Source organism: Stenella coeruleoalba (assembly GCF_951394435.1).
Source record: "Stenella coeruleoalba genome assembly, chromosome: 2".
In the NCBI taxonomy this organism is placed as follows: Eukaryota; Metazoa; Chordata; class Mammalia; order Artiodactyla; family Delphinidae; genus Stenella; species Stenella coeruleoalba.
In genome coordinates, this window is record NC_137147.1 from 44608113 (window position 1) to 44630168 (window position 22056).

The window sequence follows — 22056 nt, forward strand, 5'->3', positions numbered from 1 at the left end:
CTTGTTTCTTGAGGTGAGATTGAATAGCTATAAACTTCCCTCTTAAAACTGCTTTTTGCTACATCCCATAGGTTGTGGGTCATCATGTTTTCATTGTCATTTGTTTCTATGTATTTTTTTTATTTCTTCTTTGATTTCTACAGTGATCTCTTGGTTATTTAGTAGTGCACTATTTAGCCTCCATGTATTTGTGTTTTTTACAGTTTTTTTTCCTGTAAATGATTTCCAATCTCATAGCGTTTTTGTTAGAAAAGATGCTTGATACGATTTCAACTTTCTTCAATTTTCTGAGGCTTGATTTTTGACCCAAGATGTGATCTATCCTAGAGAATGTTCCATGTGCACTTGAGAAGAAAGTGCATTCTGCCACTTTGGGTGGAATGTTCTATAAATATCTTTTAGATCTATCTTATCTATTGTGTCATTTAAAGCTTGTGTTTCCTTATTTATTTTGTTTGGATGATCTGTCCATTGGTGTAAGAGGGGTGTTAAAGTCCCTCACTATTATTGTGTTACTGTTGTTTCTCCTTTCATGGTTGTTAGCATTTACCTTATGTATTGGGGTGCTCCTATGTTGGGTGCATAAACATTTATAATTGTTTTATCTTCTTCTTGGATTGATCCCTTGATCATTATGTAGTGTCCGTCCTTGTCTCTTGTAACATTCTTTATTTTGAAGTCTATTTTATCTGATATGAGTATTGCTTCTCCAGCTTTCTTTTGATTTCCATTTGCATGGAATATCTTTTTCCACCCCCTCACTCTCAGTCAGTATGTGTTCCTAGGTCTGAAGTGGATCTCCCGCCGTAGACAGCATATATATGGGTCTTGTTTTTGTATCCATTCAGCCAGTCTGTGTCTTTTGGTTGGAGCATTTAATCCATTCACATTTAAGGTAATTATCGATAAGTATGGTCCTATTACCATTTTCTGAATTGTTTTGGGTTTGTTTTTGTAGGTCCTTTTCTTCTCTTGTGTTTCCCACTTAAAGAAGTTCCTTTAGCATTTGTTGTAGAGCTGGTTTGGTGGTGCTGAATTCTCTTAGCTTTGCTTATCTGTAAAGCTTTTGATTTCTCTGTCGAATCTGAATGAGATCCTTGCCGGGTAATCTTGGTTGTAGGTTCTTCCCTTTCATCACTTTAAATATGTCATGCCACTCCCTTCTGGTTTGCAGAGTTTCTACTGAGAAATCAGCTGTTAACCTTATGGGAGTTCCCTTGTATGTTATTTGTCGTTTTTCCCTTGTTGCTTTCAATAATTTTTCTTTGTCTTTCATTTTTGTCAGTTTTATTACCACGCATCTCAGCATGTGTCTCCTTGGGTTTATCCTGCCTGGAACTCTCTGTGCTTCCTGGACTTGGGTGGCTATTTCCTTTCCCATGTTAGGGAAGTTTTCCACTATAATCTCTGCAAATATTTTCTCAGGTCCTTTCTCTCTCTCTTCTCCTTCTGGGACCCCAATAATGCAAATGTTGGTGCATTTAATGTTGTCCCAGAGGTCTCTTAGGCTATCTTCATTTCTTTTCATTCTTTTTTCTTTATTCTGTCCCATGGCAGTGATTTCCACCATTCTTTCAGGTCACTTATCTGTTCTTCTCCCTCAGTTATTCTGCTATTGATTTCTTCTAGTCTATTTTTCATTTCAGTTATTGTATTGTTCGTCTCTGTTTATTTGTTCTTTAATTCTTCTAGGTCTTTGTTAAATGTTTCTTGCATGGTCTCGATCTTTGCCTCCATTCTTTTTCCAAGGCCCTGAAACATCTTCACTATCATTATTCTGAATTCTTTGTCTAGAAGGTCACCTATCTCCACATCATTTAGTTGTTTTTCTGGGGTTTTATCTTGTTCCTTTCTCTGGTACACAGTCCTCTCCCTTTTCATTTGGTCTATCTTTCTGTGAATGTGGTTTTCATTCTACAGGCTGCAGGATTGTAGTTCTTTTTGCTTCTGCTATCTGTCCTCTGGTGGATGAGGCTATCTAAGAGGCTTGTGCAAGCTTCCTGATGGGAGGGACTGGTGGTGGGTAGAGCTGGGTGTTGCTCTGGTGAGCAGAGCTCAGTAAAACTTTAATCTGCTTGTCTGCTGATGGGTGGGGCTGAGTTCCCTCCCTGGTTGTTGGTTGTTTGGCCTGAGGTGACCCAGCACTGGATGCTACAAGGCTCTATGGTTCGGCTAATGGCAGACTCTGGGAGGGCTCACACCAAGGAGCACTTCCCAGAACTTCTGCTGCCAGCGTCCTTGTCCCCATGGTGAGCCACAGCCGCCCCCCACCTCTGCAGGAGACCCTCCACCACTAGCAGGTAGGTCTGGTTCAGTCTCCTATGGGGTCACTGCTCCTTCCCCTGGGTCCCAATGCACACACTACTTTGTGTGTGCACTCCAAGAGTGGAGTCTCTGTTTTCCCCAGACCTGTTGAAGTCCTGCAATCAAATCCCGCTAGCTTTCAAAGTCTGATTCTCGGAATTCTTCCTCCTGTTGCCGGGCCCCCAGGTTGAGAAGCCCGACGTGGGGCTCAGAACCTTCACTCCAGTGGGTGGACTTCTGTGGTATAACTGTTCTCCAGTTTGTGAGTCGCCCACCCAGCAGTTATGGGATTTGATTTTATTGTGATTGTGCCCCTCTTACTGTCTCATTGTGGCTTCTCCTTTGTTTTGGGATGTGGGGTATCTTTTTTGGTGAGTTCCAGTGTCTTCCTGTTGATGATTGTTCAGCAGTTAGTTGTGATTCCAGTGGTCTCGCAAGAGGGAGTGTGAAATTGGTGAATTTTTGTGTAGCCATTTTAATATTGAAGATGGAAGAAAAAGAGCAATATTTTTGGCATATTATGCTTCATCATTTCAAGAAATGTAAAAACGCAACTGAAACACAAAAAAAGATTTGTGCATTGTATGGAGAATGCGCTGTGACTGATCAAACGTGTCAAAAGTGGTTTGCGAAGTTTCACGCTGGGGATTTCTCTCGCTGGATGATGCTCCACGGTCGGGTAGACCAGTTGAAGTTGACAGCGATCAAATCAAGACATTAATAAGAACAATCAAAGTTATACCACACGGGAGATAGCTGACATACTCAAAATATCCAAATCAAGCGTTGAAAATCATTTGTAAGAGCTTGGTTATGTTAATCGCTTTGATGTTTGGGTTCCACATAACTTAAGCGAAAAAACCTTCTTGACCGTATTTCCACATGTGATTCTCTACTTAAATGTAATGAAAATGTTCCATTTTTAAAACAAATTGTGATAGGCGATGAAAAGTGTACACTGTACAATAATGTGGAACGGAAGAGATCGTGGGGCAAGTGAAACAGACCACCACCAACCACACCACAGGCCGGTCTTCATGCAAAGTAGGTGATATTATATATAGTGGGACTGGAAGGGAGTCCTCTATTATGAGCTCCTTCCGGAAAACCAAACAATTAATTCCAACAAGTACTGCTCCCAATTAGAACAACTGAAAGCAGCACTCAACGAAAAGCATCCAGAATTACTCAACAGAAAACACATAATCTTCCGTCAGGATAATGCAAGACCGCGTGTCTCTTTGATGACCAGGCAAAAACTGTTACAGTTTGGCTGGGAAGTTCTGATTTATCCACCATATTCACCAGACATTGCACCTTTGGATTTCCATTTATTTTGGTCTTTACAAAATTCTCTTAATGGAAAAAATTTCAATCCCCTGGAAGACTATAAAAGGCACCTGGAACAGTTCTTTGCTCAAAAAGATAAAAAGTTTTGGGAAGATGGCATTATGAAGTTGCCTGAAAAATGGCAGAAGGCAGTGGAACAAAACAATGAATACGTTGTTCAATAAAGTTCTTGGTGAAAATTAAAAATGTGTCTTTTATTTTTACTTAAAAACCAAAGGAACTTTTCGGCCAACCCAAAATTATCCCCAGTTCCATCAATAGTCAACCCAGAAAAGTCTGGCTGGCTGAGACTGGTCTTTACCACACCTGGGGCTCCCAGCCCTGGCTGCAGAGTTAAATCACCTGAAAAGCTTTAGAAAAATACAGATGCCCAGGCCCCAGGGTCCACCAATTCTGTCAAACCCCTAGCAGCGGAGCCAGGCATATTAATTTTGGAAAAGCTCCCCCGGTGATTATAGTGAATATGTAGGGCCTAGAACCACTGCTCTACACAAGGAATAGAGCAGGGAGGTGTGGACAGAAGGACAACACAGTGGGTAGCCATTGTCTGTGTCCAGTTATCCACCCCCAGAGCCACACAGTGCTGCAAGGGATCCTGCAAGGCATTTAATTTGGCACACAGTTTTAATGTGTGCCAAATTAATGCCTTGGAAAGATAAATCCACAAACCTGCACGCTGTGTGATATATTCCAGTAAAAACTGCTTGTGCATAATGGGCTTTTTCAAATAGTCTGCACCCCGTCTCACTTTATTCCTACAGAGCACTGGTTCTCAGGCAGGGGCAGTTTGGCCCTACAGCGGACATTGGGCAATGTCTGCAAACAAGTTTGCTTCTCACTACTTGGGAGGGATAGGGAGGTGTTACTGGCATCTGGTGAGTAGAGGCCAGGGATGCTACTAAACATCCTACAATGCACAGAATGGCCCCCTGCCACAAAGCATTATCCAGCTCCAAATGGCAACAGTACTGAAGTTGAAACTCTGCTGTAAAGAAGCAGTAGTCACCACTAGGTAGACGCGAAGCCTTGAATACAACCCTCCTCCAGGTCGGAAGCCCGTCCCTGACCAAGCATGTTTCAAAGAATCACAGAATCTTACAGCAGGAAGAGACTTCAGAGACAATGAGCCCACTGAGACTCAGTTGGGTTTTTAGGAAAATCCTAGAACAAAGCTACACAATGTTTACCAAACCACATTATAATGCATTGCTGGCTTGACTTTCCGCCCAGGTAGCACAAGTGTTGCAAATTAACTAAAAATGGTATTCCTTACAGCCAATTCTTATTCGTTGATTTAACAAGTATTTGTTGGGTGCCCAGTATGTTCAGGGCACGTTGCCAAATTTCCCTGCCAACACTGTTACCCACCCTGGAATAGCCCTCTTAATGTTCAAGCCCAATATAAGATCCAGGCAAGATATGCAGACTCAGAACACAGCACAATCACCGCCAGCTGGGTTTATGGTGGTTTTATTGTTTTCTGGCTCATTGGGTAACTTGGCAACCTGGGATCAGGTGTGCAAAGAACTGAAGGAGACCCATCCAAGAATCAGCTCTCCCAGGGGCTACACTGGGGTGAGGCTTAGCACAGCCTGAAGCCCAAGGTCAGATGCCTAGCATTCCTCCCAGCTGCCCAAAGCTGCCCTCTGCCCCCAGCCCAGCCTGCTCCAGCTCCCTGTCACACTGGGCGAGCTACGGGCAGCAGACTCAGGCCAGCCAGCACCCAGCCACCACGTCCAGGGCTCTCCTCCTTCTCCACGCGCCCTCCTCACGTCCTCACTGCCACACTGTTATCGACAAGAATAAGCACTCCGTGGTAACTTGCCACAGAAATGAAAACTGCTCTGGGGGAAGAAACTGGGAACGTTTTGTCCTGCTGGGTCACAAGAGATTTAAGTTATTCTCCCTACTGGAGGTCTCATTTACACTGGGTGGAAACAACAACAAAATAAAAACCTGTGGAATGGATTGTGCAACAAAAGGAAATAAATGCTGCAGACACAAACCGCTGGGGGCAAAGAAGAAAGGAGAGGAAGGACACGAAGCCGCCATGAAGAAGAAACTGAGTCCGTGTGCCAGGGGGTGCTGGGCACTGGGTGATGCTGGAGGAGGGGGCCAGGGGCCGCCCTCCTGCCGGCTCCTTGAAATGTCCCTGTGCCTGCAACCATGCCTCCCCGTGCCAGGGAACACAGCTCCCCACGCCTCTGCCCACCCCACAAAACTCTGGGCTCATCTGTGCCACTGCCACCTGGCCTGAGACAACTGTCCCTGATATAAAGCAAGAGCCGGCCAGAGCCACCTGCCCAGCGGGCCTGTGATCACAGCAGACGCTCCCAATATTTCACCTCTTTCCTCCTCCTTCGGAACTCTATCTCAAAGTTATTTCCTCAGGGATGCTTCCTCGAATCCCCTAGATTCATTCTTTCACTCAACAAATATCTACTGAATGAATTTATTGAGTGGCCCCCAAGGGTAAGGTGCCCTTCCACAGCAAACGCCTTCCCCTCTTTAACAATAATGATGGTAATTAAGTACTTACATAATTATTTCTTAGGGTCCAGTTCCCACCCCAAACCACCAGTCCTTCCAGAATACTGAGCTACATGAGAACAGGAGCCACACCTGTCTGGCTGACTGCTACATCCCACCGTCAGTGCCTCCCAGGTGTCAGGACATATTGAATGAATGAGCGAACATATGTGTGAGCAAACGGTCAGAGATACTCTTTTTATCATGTAAGTCCTCAAAAATCCAGTACTTATTTTACCCTTACAGCAGATGTCAAATTGGACAAGCCTCATTTCAAGGGCTCATAGCCACACGTGGTTACCATACAGGACAGTGCAAGGCTGGGCTCCACTAGGGCCTTACCAGTGTGCTTGTTTGCTGGGAAAGTAGGAGAACATTTAAGCTCTGCTACACCGGGAGACAACACATCCCTTATGCTTCTTTCTGGTCGTTAGATGGCCCGAGTCCAATCCTATCTCTGCCACTTACTACTTGCACGACCTGGGCAAGTTATGTGACCTCCCTGTGCCTCAGTTCCCTCTTCTATAAAGTGGGGGTATTTTCATAACAGTATCTACGTTATGGGAGAGATGGCAGGAGCAATGAGTTAAGATCCCTCAGCCCTTAGCACACTGCCTGTCTCATAGTAAGTACGCGATAGCATCAGCCATTTAATATCTTATTATATGTTTACATCATGTACAGATATTCATGCTCCACTTCCTGCCACACGAGATGGGAGGTAGCTCAAGTCACCACACATTCCGTGGTCACAACAAAAGAAGAACCAGTATCCATTTTAGAATTACATTCTGAGCATATCTGTCACCGACAAAGACCCCTGGGTTCTCCAAGGAAAAGCAAGACAGAATCTAGGTGATAAGATAAGGTCTAACCTCTTCCTTTGTGCTTCATGTAGTTTCCCTTGTTCTTAGGGAGCCGCATCCAGAGGCCTCGCACCCGGCCCTTCAGACCGGCGTTCCTGGTGCAGCACGGCTGCGCCGTCCCCTCAGCTCCAGGGCTCTGCGCAGAAACACTGCAACCAGCTCTCAGTTCAAGATGGCGGCGGTGGCGGGCCGTGTGCAGAGCCGCTGCTCTCGGCGCTGCGATCTGGAGGCGGAGCCGCAGCAGCTGCACCATATCCCACAAGAGCTCCGCCTCCTCCCCCACTGCCGAGATCCCTAGAAAGCAGCCCCACCCACAGTCTTTACGGGAGAGCGTGTGCTCTGCAGCCGGAGTTCACACCTCTCTGTTCTTTGATCAAAGAATAAAACTCTTTTGCTTCCAAATGGAAGAACTCAGTCTCGTTCTATTGGTTTGAGCAACACTGGGCAGAAGGACCCTTCTTAGGGACCAACTCGGGAGGGTCAGTAACATGTTCTTTCATGGGTACTGCAAGATATATCTTAACAAATGAGACTGATTATGTATGTACGAGTTGTACAGGCTAGTAAAAACTGTAAATGCACATAGAGAAGAGAATTTAGACGCGGCCATGGCACACGTTATCACTGGTGAGAATGGGAAGTACTCGTTTAAATAGAAATCTTTGTGCAACTTTGTACAGGGTGTTTTAATGTGGTTCTCCCATCTGTTAAACTCAAATTCCACTGTACAGGACAGACAAGCTGTGTCCTTTCCAATCCAGCACAGAAAGAAAATGACAGTTACATTTGATTTCCTGTCTGGGGCATAAGGTCGGCTCCAGAAAGCTGAGCATTCAGCAGGTTCCAGATGCAGGGCAAATGCTGGAACCATGACTGCTGTCATCGTGGCCCCAGAGCAGGGGGATGCCACATTTGGAATGAGGTAATAGTACCTACCTTGCAGGAACACTGGGAAAATTTAATTGAAATATTATGAGTGACAGTGCTTGACCCAAAGTAGGCATTTGATAAATGTCCTTAGGGAAACACAATCTAATGTCTGGGTCTTCTAATGATTCCACAATCTCATTAAAAAGACTTCTGTATTGAACTAAAAATATGTTCTAATTCTGCCCTTCTTGACTATACAGAATGAGTCTAATTCCTCCTCCAGAAAGCCCTCCAACATATGAGGGTGACCTTTCATGCCCTCCCCACCAAACTTCTCTTTTCCAGCCAAACATCCTCAGGTTCCTCCAATAAGACAAGAATTTGTTGTCTTCAAAGTAACTAGAAGCATCTGGGCTCCAGTGGATCCCAAGACACATCTCAGCACCAATAACATGCCAATAGCCCTGCAGGATCCCCAACTTGGTCTTGTGGGATATGGATAAAGTTAACCTCATGGTTAAGCCTAATGCTTTCTTCATCATATAAAATTCAGGGAACATTCTGCATATGCTCTCCCCAGCCCCAGCCCCAACTGCAGATGCTGCTTTGTTTGAAAGAGCCCATTTTAGGACTAATACACTCTTCACAGTTGAAATCCAGTCCCGAACCTTTAAAGTGACATTTATTGTGGTCTTGGGAAAGGTTCAGTGGAGGTGAGAAGTGACAGCTGAGGGTGCTAAATCAAATGCAGCTCAGTTTTCATTTAAGGGCAAACTATCATCCCGCCAGCCTGTCTCAGTCATCACGCAGCTCTGGCAGCTTGTGACTTCTCACGTACATGGTAAACAGAACACTGAATGGTGACAATTTCTTCAACTGCTAGGATGAGCCGTCGGCTTCTGTTCTCTGCTCAAACTTGACATCTTAAGCTGCTGGTTAGAGGACAGGCATGTTAAAAACTTTTCAGGATTAATCATAATCATAAAGCCTCTTTTAGAAATGATGCTGCTTGTACAGCATGTTCACAGCACGCCTTGTCTGCTCTGCTTCCTAAAGCGCTGAACTGAAGGTTGTAACACTCTAGCACTGACCGTCCAGTACAGCAGTCACTAGCCACATGAGAACACTGAGCATTTGAAATCTGGCTAGCTTGACTTGAGATGTGATGTAAGTATAAAATAATACAGGATTTCAAAAATTTAGTACAAAAAATTGTAAAATATCTTATTTCTAATCATATGTATTGATTTTATGTTGAACTGATAATGTTTTGGATATATTGGATTAAACTAAATAATTATTAAAATTAATTTCACCTCTTTCTTTTTACATTTTTTTCAATGTGGCTACTAGAAAATTTTAAGTTACATATGCAATTTGTAAAGTGGCTCCATTACACTTCAGTTGAACAGCGCTAGTCTGGAAGGCAAGGTGGGAGCTGGAAACCCCTCATTTCTCTGGCTCTTCCTCTGGGTTCAGACTTAGGAAAAAGGGACCTACTTCAGAAACCATCACTCGCTTTACTATTTATTGGTTAGACTACAGCAGTGGTCCTCAAACTTCAGTGAACATAAATGCTATGGACTGAACTGCATTACCCCAAGATTCATACGTTGAAGCCTAACCCTCCCTGTATTGGAGATAAGGCCTTTAAGGGGGTGATTAAGGTTAAATGAGGTCACAAGGGTGGAGCCCTGATCCAATAAAACTGATACTCCTGGGTATATATTCAAAAAAACCAAAAACACTAATTCAAAAAGATACACACACACCCTAATGTTCATAGCAGCATTATTTACAATAGCCTAGAAATGGAAGCAACCTAAGCATTCATCAACAGATGAATGGATGAAGATTACACACACACACACACACACACACACACACACACGCAGCCATAAAAAAGACTGAAATTTTGCCACTTGCAGCAACATGGATGGACTTGGAGGGTATAATTCTAAATAAAATAAGTCAGAAGGAGAAAGACAAATACTGTGTGATATCACTTATATGTGGATTCTAAGAAATACAACAAACTAGTGAATATAATAAAAAAGAAGCAGACTCGCAGATATAGAGAACAAACTAGTGGTTACCAGTGGGGGAGTGGGAGGTACAAACTATTAGGTATAAAATAAGCTACAAAGATATATTGTACAATAGGGGGAATATAGCCAATATTTTATCAAAACTATAAATGGAGTATAACCCTTAAAAACCGAATCACTATATTGTACACCTGTAACTTATATAATATTGTACATCAACTATACTTCAATAACAAAAAAAAGAAGAGGAGGAAACACCAGCCCTCTCTCTCCACCATGGGAGGACACAGGGAGAAGGTAGCCATCTACAAGCCAGGAAGAGAGACTGCACCGGAAACTAAACCCTGATGGAACCCCGATCTTAGATTTTCCAGACTCCAGAACTGTGAGAAAATACATTTCTGTTGTTTTAAGCCAGAAAGCCTGTGGTATTTTGTTATGGCAGCTTGAACAGACTAAGGCAATAAGCATCACCTGTGGAGCTTGTTAGACATACAGGTTGTTGTTGTTTCTATTCCTGAAAGAGGCTGACTATTGATCTGAGACAGGCCTGGAAATCTGCCCTTCTTTAACAAGCACTCTAAGCATTCTATGTGTATTTTGAGGTACCCTGGAGCAAAAGAAACATCATTATCTAGACTCCTGTTGGCGCCGTTTGCAGAAGGAGTTGGTGGGCAAGAACTGAATTCCTAGTTCTACCACTCCAGCAGTGGTAGCCAAATTAATTTGATCGTGAGCGTCCCCTTTCGGTAAAGCATTTTTGAGCATGCAACCGGCTGAGCACTATACTTCGTGATAAATTACATACGCCCAAACTATAAACCATATACTGAATATTAGCAAAGTTAATTTTTACATAAAAATACAGGTATGAAGTTATGCTGTTTATTTTTGGATCCCAGTGGATCATCTTCAGCCTGTGGAGGCCTCTCATCAAACAAGTTATAACACTTTATATGCTACATGAAGTCCTGGCTTTTGCCCATGCTGCTCCCATTTTGCCGTCTCTGCACTTAGAATATGCCTATTTATTCCTCAGGCTTCAGCTCGTAAATCTCCTCGGAACCGCTCTTCCTTCTTTCTCCTCCCCCTCCTACAGACAGCACTTCAGCCCCTCTTTGCGGCACATCTATGGACTCACCACACTGAATTGCAAATATTTGTTTAACCTGTCATCTCCCTGGGGGCATGGACTGTGCTTTATTTATCTGTTTCGCCTGTGCCTTGCACACAGCTCCTGGCACAAGGTATGCATTTTTTTTAATGTTTGTAAAATGAGCAAACCAGTGAATGAGACTACAATTAATCAATACTTTCAGCAAGTCACTGCCCTTCTCTGTGGAAGCAGAATCACCGTAGTTTATGTGAGAAATAACCCACATAAAGGAGTGCGGTGAGAAGCTATCTGAAGCCATGCTGGGCTTTAAGTCTGGGTTTACAAAAGCACGTATAATTCACACCAAGCTGAGGATGAAAGCAAAGTGAACAGCCTAAACCACTCACAGCATAAAGAGCAGAGAAGGTTTTGGGATTTTTTTTACTGCTATTTTTAATTGTTTGTCTTAAGGTCAGGATCCTCCTGGCAAGGTAATAATGGATGGCTTGTGAGAGATCTCAGTGCATCTTTGCGGGGCAAGACAAAGATGGATGGGGAATGGGTGGGCTTGTAGAGGCAATATCATTTGTGAGCTACATCCAGGTCTGCACCTGCACAAAATGAAGCAGTCACTTGGTCCAAGCCTCAGAAACGTTACAGCTAAAAGTATCACCTTTGGAAATTTAAACCTGACTTGGGTGTGTAATAGCAAGTGTCCTCCCTCTGTGAAGTCTAAAGCCTCGTTAGTTAGAGGTTTGTTTCCCCCATTCCTTCACGTGCATCGTGCTGTCTCTGTCCCCAAGCTTCCCCTGTCAAGGAGTCGTCATGGGCGGCAGCAGTACCCTGGCTGGAAGAATTCTCTGGGTGCTCTCTCACATGTGCTGGGGCCCATAGGAGAAGAGAAATGCTTTGCCACTTCCCTGTTTACATAACAGCTTTTCCTCTCAGCAGGAACTTGAAAGAAACAAAGTTGTACATAATCGGTTTATCTTCTCAGACCCACTTACAAGGATTGACCCTGTGATATACTGAAAAGTAAAATACGTGTCTGTATATGAATCAGTTTTCAAGGTGATTAACAAGCAACATTACCAGTAGAAAGGTTTCTATATTGTTCCCCTAAGAGTAGGGTTGCCATATTTAGCAAATAAAAATATAGGACGCCTGGTTAAATTTGAATTTCAGATAGGCAATGAATAATTTTCTGGTATAAACATATATTGCACATGTCTTGCATTTTATCTGGCAACCCTACCTGAAGGGGAAAAAAATCTCTTCATAACCCTCATGGGGAAAATTTCTCTCTATGTCTCTGGAAATGTTTCCCACTAGCTGAGAGGTGTATGTTAATAAAAATATACGTCTGAAAGCTAAGATATCTAAATTCTATTCTAGTTCATGCTCTCATTGATTCATCAATGTTTCATCCCAAATACTGAGGTATGACTCTCCTGGGAGCGTGTTTCCTTTGTAACATAGCAGATTTCTAAAGATCAAATATGTTACCTGACAGGAGGAACCCTAATGGAGGGAATTTCACGTAACAGTGGCAGATACATGGTACTCAAGAAGGACTTTCTGTCCTAGCTAAGCCTTCAAAATGTAGTTACCACTTCTACCTATGTTTAAAGGCTGTCCTGCACCTGACTTGTTGTTGTTCATTTATTATTACATCTTGTGCCTGCTTCCAAAATGGAAGTAATTTGCAGTGAAAAAGAATAAAAATCACCCAAAGTAAATATCATGTGAGGACTGAGCTTCCTGGAAGCCAAGGCAGAAAATAAAATGCAGCACTTTATACACCTCTCACTGTTGGGTAAACAGCACTGTTGGCTTCTCAGAAGAAACAAAGTTCTTCCTGGCATTAAATTCCAACATGCGGGCTTCCCTGGTGGCGCGGTGGTTGGGGGTCCGCCTGCCGATGCAGGGGACACGGGTTCGTGCCACGGTCCGGGAAGATCCCACATGCCGCGGAGCGGCTGGGCCTGTGAGCCATGGCCACTGAGCCTGCGCGTCCCGAGCCTGTGCTCCGCAACGGGAGAGGCCACAACAGTGACAGGCCCGCATACCGCAAAAAAAAAAAAAAAAAAAATTCCAACATGCATGCATATGTGCAAAAATGTGCATGTCCAGATGCCCCTTCAGAACTGTCCTTCCAGAACTTTCAAAGTTATTTGATAAGAATTCTGCAACAGAGATCAAGACTCTGCCCATAAATTTAAAGTCCTTTTATTGGGAGTTACCTCTTCAGGAAGGAGGGTACTAGCATAGTGTAAACGCAAAGCAGGGGGAAGATAAAAAAAGAAAAAACTGGCTGAGCTTGGTCACAAATGTGAAAGTAGACTTTCACACGTGAAAAACACTATAGAGCCTGAACACGGCTCTCCACACAGTGTTCTTCATTATTATCATTCATTAGTGTAAACATGTGGCTTGTTTTCAATTATTCCGTATTGAAGCTAGGGAGACAAGATGATAAAGTTCCAAGACAACGTTAAATTACCAGGGCCTCTTATTACAAAGCAGCATTTTTCTTTTCAGGGTTATGTACCACCCTTTTTCTTATTCATTACTAATGCAACATCAAGCTGTGAACTTCTACAAGACTGAAAATAATTCATGCAACCAATCTTCTTTAACAAACTAATCATCTTGTTCCTTCAGGAAGTACAAGATATGGAACACTGGTGATGATTATGAAAAATAACAGTATTTATAAGAACCCACCGTGCTCCACACTATAGCTAAGGAAACTTTACCTGTGTTTAATGATCTTGCCACTAATACTCTCATGGAGATGGGGCCTGTCATATCATTTTAGGACGGAAGTTCTCAAACACATTGTTCTCAGAATGCTTTTATACTCTTACCAAAATTATTAAGTACCCCAAAGAGCTATTGTTTAGATGTATTATAAAGATAAATATAATATGTTGCTATATTAGAAATTAAGGCTGAAAAAAATTAAATATCTATTTGTTAACCTTACTAAGAAAAAATCTAATACATGTTAACATTTTTATCAAACACAGCTATGTTTTCCAAAACAAAAACATTAGTGAGGAGAGTGGTATTACTATACATTTTTGCAAATCTCTTTAATGCCTGGATAGCTGGATTCTCATATCTGCTTCTGTGTTCAATCTGTTCCAATGTCACATGTTACATGACATCTGGAAAAACCCCCTGTACACTCATGAGAGAATGAGAGTTTAAAAAAGGAGTTGGGGGGGCTTCCCTGGTGGTGCAGTGGTTGAGGGTCCGCCTGCCAATGCAGGGGACGTGGGTTCGTGCCCGGGTCCTGGAAGATCCCACATGCCGCAGAGCGGCTGGGCCCGTGAGCCATGGCCACTGGGCCTGTGCATCCGGAGCCTGTGCTCCGCGATGGGAGAGGCCACAACAGTGAGAGGCCCGCGTACTGCAAAAAAAAAAAAAAAAAAAAAAAGGAGATAGGGAGGGAGATGCAAGAGGGAGGAGATATATGGGGATATATGTATAGCTGATTCACTTTGTTATAAAGCAGAAACTAACACACCATTGTAAAGCAATTATACTCCAATAAAGATGTTAAAAATAAAAAGGAGATAACAACTTAGTATTATTATTAAAATAGTTTTGTCTTCACAGACCCCCCTGAGAGTGTCTCGCGGGACTATTAGGGTTCCCTCAACACATTTTGAGAACTGCTGTATTTGGATAAGACTGACTCCCATAAAAGCAAAATTAAGTTTACTATCTAGTGAAGAAAGCACTAGAATTACAAGAGTAAAAGTTCCATTCTACATATATAAGCTAAACAGAAGTACAAAACACAGTATCTATTTTAAGGGGCTTAAAATTTATTTTGCAATAGAGTAGTGGGGTATATCGCATTACTCTTCAAAATATCAGCTGCTCCTCTTACAAGGAGCACCTAAATGGGCCCACCCAACAGAGACTATCCCTATGGAGAGATAATACTCTTCCCACCCTATTGTGTTCATGTCTGTCCATCTGACTCACTTTAGCCAAGGAAATGTGAGTAGAAGTGGTATGTGCTACTTCTGTGCAGAAGCTTTAATGACCATTAATGGATGCTTTAATGGCTAGGTGATTCTTCCATCCCTCATCTCCTCTCCCATGAGACTCACAATGTCCAGGAAAGAGCTGCTTCTTCAGCCTGGGTCCTGAAACAAAGGCAACATGGAGCAGAGCGGCAGTTAATCCACGCAATGCGGGTAACAAAGCAGTCCACTGAGACTTTTGGAGTTATTTGTTACCACAGCATAACTTAGCCTATGGTGACTGATAAAGGTGGGATAAGATAAGTATAGAAAAACTTATATAGCAAAGAAGTATCGTAATAATTATTCCCACTTATTAACCAATATAAAGCAAAGGGAAATCTATGTCAGTATCCTCAATTTTTAAGCAAATATTTAATTAAATGTAACAAGCATTATGGAGTCAGGCTCTATGCTACACACTGAATATCCAGTGATGAGTAAGATATGGTCTCAGCATGGAAGGAGGTGGTGGGAAGCACAGCTCTGACACTGGAAACTTAGCTCTGCTACTCACAACTGTACGACCTTGGGTAAGTTTCTCTGAGCCTTATTTTCTCACCTGTAAAGTGGATATAATAATACCTACTTCAGATGATTGTAAGAATTAAATGATATGATTATGTAAAGTATGTAGCAGATAGCCTAGCATAGTGTGTATCTTCTTTCTTTTTTTTTTTTTTTTTTTGCAGTACGCGGGCCTCTCACTGTTGTGGCCTCTCCTGTTGCGGAGCACAGGCTCCGGACGCACAGGCTCAGCGGCCATGGCTCACGGGCCCAGCCGCTCCGCGGCATGTGGGATCTTCCCGGACCGGGGCACGAACCCGTGTCCCCTGCATCGGCAGGCGGACTCTCAACCACTGCGCCACCAGGGAAGCCCCATAGTGTGTATTTTCAATAAAGACTATTATCCTTCCTCATATGTCTCCCCATCTCCCACCTCCCACTCCTAGATGAGGGTCTTAGGATTCTAAACTTAGCTCTATCTACTGGATTTCTGAGTTACTTTTCTAAATTTTAGTTTCTCCAAAAATAAAAAAATTGCATATGTACCACATGCATATACATACACACACAAATATATTCATTTAGTCTGTCACTCAACTAATACTTATGAAGTATTATACTCACTTTACAAATAAGAAAACTCAAGCAGTGACAGGTTGAATAACTTCTCCAATGTCATATGTCAGCACATATATATTTAACCTCATTTTCTTAATGGCTGATAATATTCAACAGTATTTATAGATCACAATTCACTTAACTATCCCCTCTTTGATGGATATTTGTAAGACGTGTTATGTGTTTACTATGACAACAAAGAAACATCCTTATACAAATATTTTTTATACACATGTAACTACATTTTAGTATAAATTCTTAGAATTGGATCGCCAGGTCAAAGAGCACAGAAATTTAAATTCTGATAGGTACTGTGAAATTGCTTTTTAGAAAGTCTTTGCCAGTTTATACTCCTGCCCTCGAGGAATGAACGTGCCGTTTCTTCAGAGCCTTATCTACACTATCCACTAAACCTTCAACAGCTTGTGCCTCTGGGTCTGGTTGATGTTCCCAAGAATACTCTCACTGGGCACTGTTCAGGAAAGCTGCTGAACGGAGAGGACCCGTATTTTTGTGCCTGGTGGGTTAATGCTTTCTTTCTCTGCTTTCACACACAATGCATTTGGGACATCTGGCTGCAAGTAGGCTTTGATCCGCTCTGAACTACACAAGAATAATTCATCTATCTGAAAGGTAACTTGTATATTGATCCAGAAACATTGCAGGAGTGCAGCTTTTTCATTGATTAGTTGATAATGGGTCATTTCATTTTTATCTACTTCTGACTTCTCTGTCTAACTCAGATTTAAAAACTAGGTAACCCTGAGCACATAATTCACCTCAGTGGAAAGTATTTTGCCTGCCAATTCACATTAGCTCAAAAAGTGACCCTGCAAACCTCTAAGTCCTTCAGAGCAATACATTTTAGAGATGGCTCTTCCAACCTGCCTTATTCTTGTTTAACATCTGGACAAGACACTAAGGGAGCATTTAGTTTGAGGCAAATTGCATCTCGTATCTTCTTGGAATGAGGCAAAAGCAAATTTAAAACATCTTTCAATGAAGTGAGCCCACATTGACAAGAGTCCATGTATTTGCTTCCATTGTATGTTCTTAGCTAATTTACAGCTACATTCATTGAATTAATAATGATCAGCTGGGATTCACAGAGGCCTGATACCCAGGGCTCCATTCAGGGGCTGCTGGCCTGATATTTAAATATTTATTGATGATAATTGGGTGACAGACAGGGATGGGCTCAGCCAGAAATAAATTCAATCTGCTTGCACAAGCATCCTAGCCAAGAGTCCTCCTTAGGCCACATAGATACAATACCAAGAGAAATGGGAGGTGAAAGAACATTGAAGGTATGTGAAAACTAAGAAATTGAGTCTTATGATTGCTTTGTTTAGTTAAAGGCAAAGGTAAACTCCTTAAACATTTTTTTTAACCAAATTGCCAACAAAAAGAAGAGAATGTGGAATTCAACACTGCTCTCCTGGATTCTGAATATTTCCTCCCACTTTAAAAAACATTTGAGGGCTTCCCTGGTGGCGCAATGGTTGAGAGTCCGCCTGCCGATGCAGGGGACACGGGTTCGTGCCCCGGTCCAGGAAGATCCCACATGCCGCGGAGCGGCTGGGCCCGTGAGCCATGGCCGCTGAGCCTGTGCATCCGGAGCCTGTGCTCCGCAACGGGAGAGGCCACAGCAGTGAGAGGACCGCGTACCCAAAAAATAAAAAACAAAACATTTGAGTGCTACTAGGCACTAGGCATTAGATCTGTATAGAGACTAAAAGGAGACCCAAAGGAAAAAAAATGAAAGAGGTAGAAGGTAGAGGAAGAAAAGGTAAGAGAGGGAAAAGAAGTTGATCAGAAAGAAAACACTGGAAAAAAATGATAAAAGATCCTTTTCAACCCATGACCTACCTTATTAGCACTTAGAAACATTCAGTCATTATTCTCCCCCCATACACACAAGATGATTCAGCCTGCTGCCTCTACTTGACAAATAGGAAGATTACAGATAATTTAGCTCTCAGTGTTAATCACCTTACTGGAGCATGTATTAGTCAAGATATGCCAGGTTATGCTGCAGTAACAAAGAAACTCAAAACCTTAATGACCAAAAACTACAAAGGCTATTTCATGCTCTCACCGCATGTCCATCTCAAGTTGCAGGGCATTCTGCTCATCAGAGTCACCCAAGGACACAGGCTGACAGAGCAGCCAATGGCCCCTGCAGAAGGAGAATCTTGCATTGGCAATTAAATGATCTGGCCTGGAAGGAAACAGCACTGATGACCACCACAGGGGACATGCTCAAGACAGGCGTGGCTCTGAAGCCCTTCTCTGCTTCTAACTAACCCCGTGAACTTGAACACATCATTTAAACTCTTGGAGACTCAGATTCCTTAACTGAAAAATGGAAATAATACAACTTACTCATGAAGTTGCTATAAAGAATAAATGAGATGATAAATATGCAGAACCTAGCACATACTGGGGGCTCCATGAACGATCGGCTCTTGGTTCTCACCACATTAAAAGACTTCCGAAGAGCCCAGTGTGCTTTTACTCTCTTGCACTACATTATACACGAGATTCTTTAAAATATATATTAAACCACAATACATAACGTATTTTAAGGCTCTCATTGCCACCTACTGTGGTTTCCAACAGCTCAGTTTTGTACATGGGGAAAGGTGAGCTGGAGGTGATTGAAGAATTCGGCCAAAGTTGTTCCATAGTCAAGAAGGAGTAACAACCATCTTTGTGTCTCCTGACGTCCACTGCAATCTCCATCTCACTGCTACGCCTGACCTACTGTGTGTGGGGGCAAGAAGGGAAAACCATATACCTCACCCCAGAGAGCATCTTTGGCAGCAAGCTTTTAGACAACAAGCGGGTAAGTCAAAAGGTTACTTTCTATTCATAGGCAGTGATTACTCTTCACTGTATTTCCCATAATAGCCAAGGAAAGCTAAAGAGATAAAAAAAAATGATTACAATTATAATAACCATAATAATGGCTAACATTTACTAAGAACTTACTCCATGCCAGGTCCTATTCTACAAACTTTTAGAAGATTCTCTCATTTAATACTCACACTAACACTAGGAAGTAGGTGGTAACATTACCCCATTTTGCAAGCGAGAGAACTGAGGCCCCATGAGGTGAAGCATCTTGCCCAGGGCATCCTAAACAGTAAGCGGTAGTCAGCAGTCAAGCCCAGACAATTTTATTCTGAATCCCATCGTCTTAGCTTCCCCACTATGGTTCTAATTCATATACAGTCACTCTTTTGAAATCTTGCTTACCGGGAAAAGGGAATGGTGGCTGATGGAATTGCTCCATAAGTTCAAGGGCTAAGAACTGTAGGTTCATTCAGACATTCTGTTGTATTCTTGTCCGTCATTATACTCAGCATCTCCCTAGCATCAGACAATTAAACAGATAAGTTCTTGAACATGTAAAGAAAGAGTAAAAGAGACAGATCGGAGCACAGAGAAGATGATCGACTGATATTTACCAAACACGTGAACATCAAATTCATCATCATTAATTGAAGAAAATTCAAATTGATGTTCTTCCTGTGCTAGTCAACAACATCCCAGACATAAACAAAGCTCATTATTTTAACTTCATCAGCCCCTTAACACAAGATATGCATGCCAGATTCTGAATATTGAACCTCATTGCACCACTGCCTTTTTATAAACCAAGGAAGATAGTTCATGGAACAAAGTGCTTTAGGAAAGTGTCACAGGGTGGAAGAAGGAGAGGGAATTCACACTTATCTCCAGGGAGAAGGGGGGACCCCATGGAAGGAGCAGGCTAGCTCCCTCAGTCCTGACAGGTACTATTTCAGTGTTATGGGACCAATAAATTGGAGAGAGAATTAGTACCTATTATTTTAATACTCAGCTAAAAGAAAATTTTAAATTCCGTATCTATGAATTTTCAGGGAGAACCAAGTAGTCTGCACTAACCCCAAAATGTCGCAGCTAATGCTCTGTCAAACAAAACAAATCTCTCTCCACATAAAGACAACAATATTAAATGGAATTCTCTGTGTGTTTTTAAATGCATAACTAATTAGGAATCACTCAGTAATGAACTAATAGAACTTACAAGGTTCCCCTTTCTGATTTTGCAGAAATATTTGGAAATTAATGGGATGTGATTTATCAGACTAAGCTCACAAGCTATTTCCAAGTCCTTGTTCTTTTTCCTCTCACATGACAAAGTGGGCTGCAACTAACAATTTCTGTGGTCACAGTGTATGATCACTATTGCTAAGCGGAAGTTGTAGGGGTAATAACAGCAGTTGGCCAGGGTAGGTTAGGATGGCAAACAAGGCCTTGTCAGTCAGTGCCCCTCAGATCACATACTTCCACCTGCCCCACATCTCCTTAGCTGTGTTTGTTGAGAAAGATTTAGCCTCAGCGAGCTGGTGAATGGTCCATGACATGCTCCGGCAACAGGGATCAGAAACATACAAGCATTGAAAACTTTTTGGCGAAGTAGAGGTCAATCCAAATACATAGGCCCTAAAGCAAAAGTTATCAGTTTGTTAGCAGTGACTTTAAAATCAAATAGAACAGACCAGTTTCACTGCACCAACAGAGGGTCAAGGTAACCCCAAAGGAAGCCCTTTGGCTTTTTGACTGTCAAGGAGCCTTGATTCAGAAATGATGGAGGAGGGCTTCCCTGGTGGTGCAGTGGTTAAGAATCCGCCTGTCAATGCAGGGGACACAGGTTCGAGCCCTGGTCTGGGAAGATCCCACATGCCGCGGAGCAACTAAGCCCGTGCGCCACAACTACTGAGCCTGCGCTCTAGAGCCCGCGAGCCACAACTACAGAGCCCGCATGCCTAGAGCCCGTGCTCCACAACAAGAGAAGCCACTGCAATGAGAAGCCTGCACACCGCAACGAAGAGTAGCCCCCGCTCACCACAACTAGAGAAAGCCCGTGTGCAGCAACAAAGACCCAACACAGCCATAAAAATAAAAATTAAAACATTAAAAAATTAGAAATGATGGAGGACTTCTGCTTAAGTCCTGAGCAGACTTGCAGCTCACAAGGCTACAAGTCTTGTAGTTAAAAAAATTAAAATTAAAAAATTAAAAAAAAGAAACAATGGAGGATTTCTACTTAAGTCCTGAGCAGATTTGCAGCTCATAAGGCTACAAGTGGCCTTCCTCATACCTTTGTGTTTTCTGGGGGCGTGGCACCACCACCATGCACATATCTATGTGCCTGTTATAAGACACAAGTTGTTATTTTCCTCTAGGCAGGAATTAACTATCAAATGACCTTATATAGGAGCCATAGCACCTGTACCTTTGATATGCAAAAATGTTTACTTTTCAAACTAACGACGGTACTGTGGTCTTGCCAATCAGCACCAAAATAGATCAGGTCACACTTCATGCTAGCATAGTAGTTTTCCACTGTTCCACAGAGCGCCAGGGTTTCACGGAGGGGCTCCTCCAAGAGAGGAAGCAGGGAAGTGAAGGTCAACAGGGTGAAGCATCTCTCCCACCTCCACAGCCATGGTTTCTGCTTTATCTGTTATATCAGAGATACGGTTTTTCACTTGAGGAGGGGTCCGGTTCCTTAAAAAATTTAAAAACCACTATTCTAGAAGATGCCCGGGTTATCAGAATAATAAAATCAGTATGTGCCTCATCCAAGAGAAGCGGCTATGTGTGTATCAGTGTTCTGGGTTTCCAGGGTAAAGTATTTTCCTTTCTCAACAGTGAACCGTAGTTACCCCTCAGAACTCCAGGAAGAACCAGCAACTCTGAGCGCCTCAACAGTCTAACAGAGCCCCTACTTGATCAACCTGAAGAAAAAAGAAAGCCATGTAGGGAAAGAA

General features: G+C 42.7%; 1 long non-coding RNA gene across 3 annotated transcripts in view; it reads right to left on the reverse strand.

The window, feature by feature from the left end:
• The window catches only part of LOC307182552, a 209259-nt gene extending 201770 nt beyond the window's left edge, over window positions 1-7489 (reverse strand). For all 3 annotated transcript variants that reach the window (XR_013827192.1, XR_013827193.1, XR_013827194.1), the window contains exon 1: window positions 7059-7489. This is a non-coding gene — a long non-coding RNA (uncharacterized lncRNA). The remainder of the gene's footprint in view (window positions 1-7058) is intronic.
• Between the last annotated feature and the right edge of the window lie 14567 nt (window positions 7490-22056).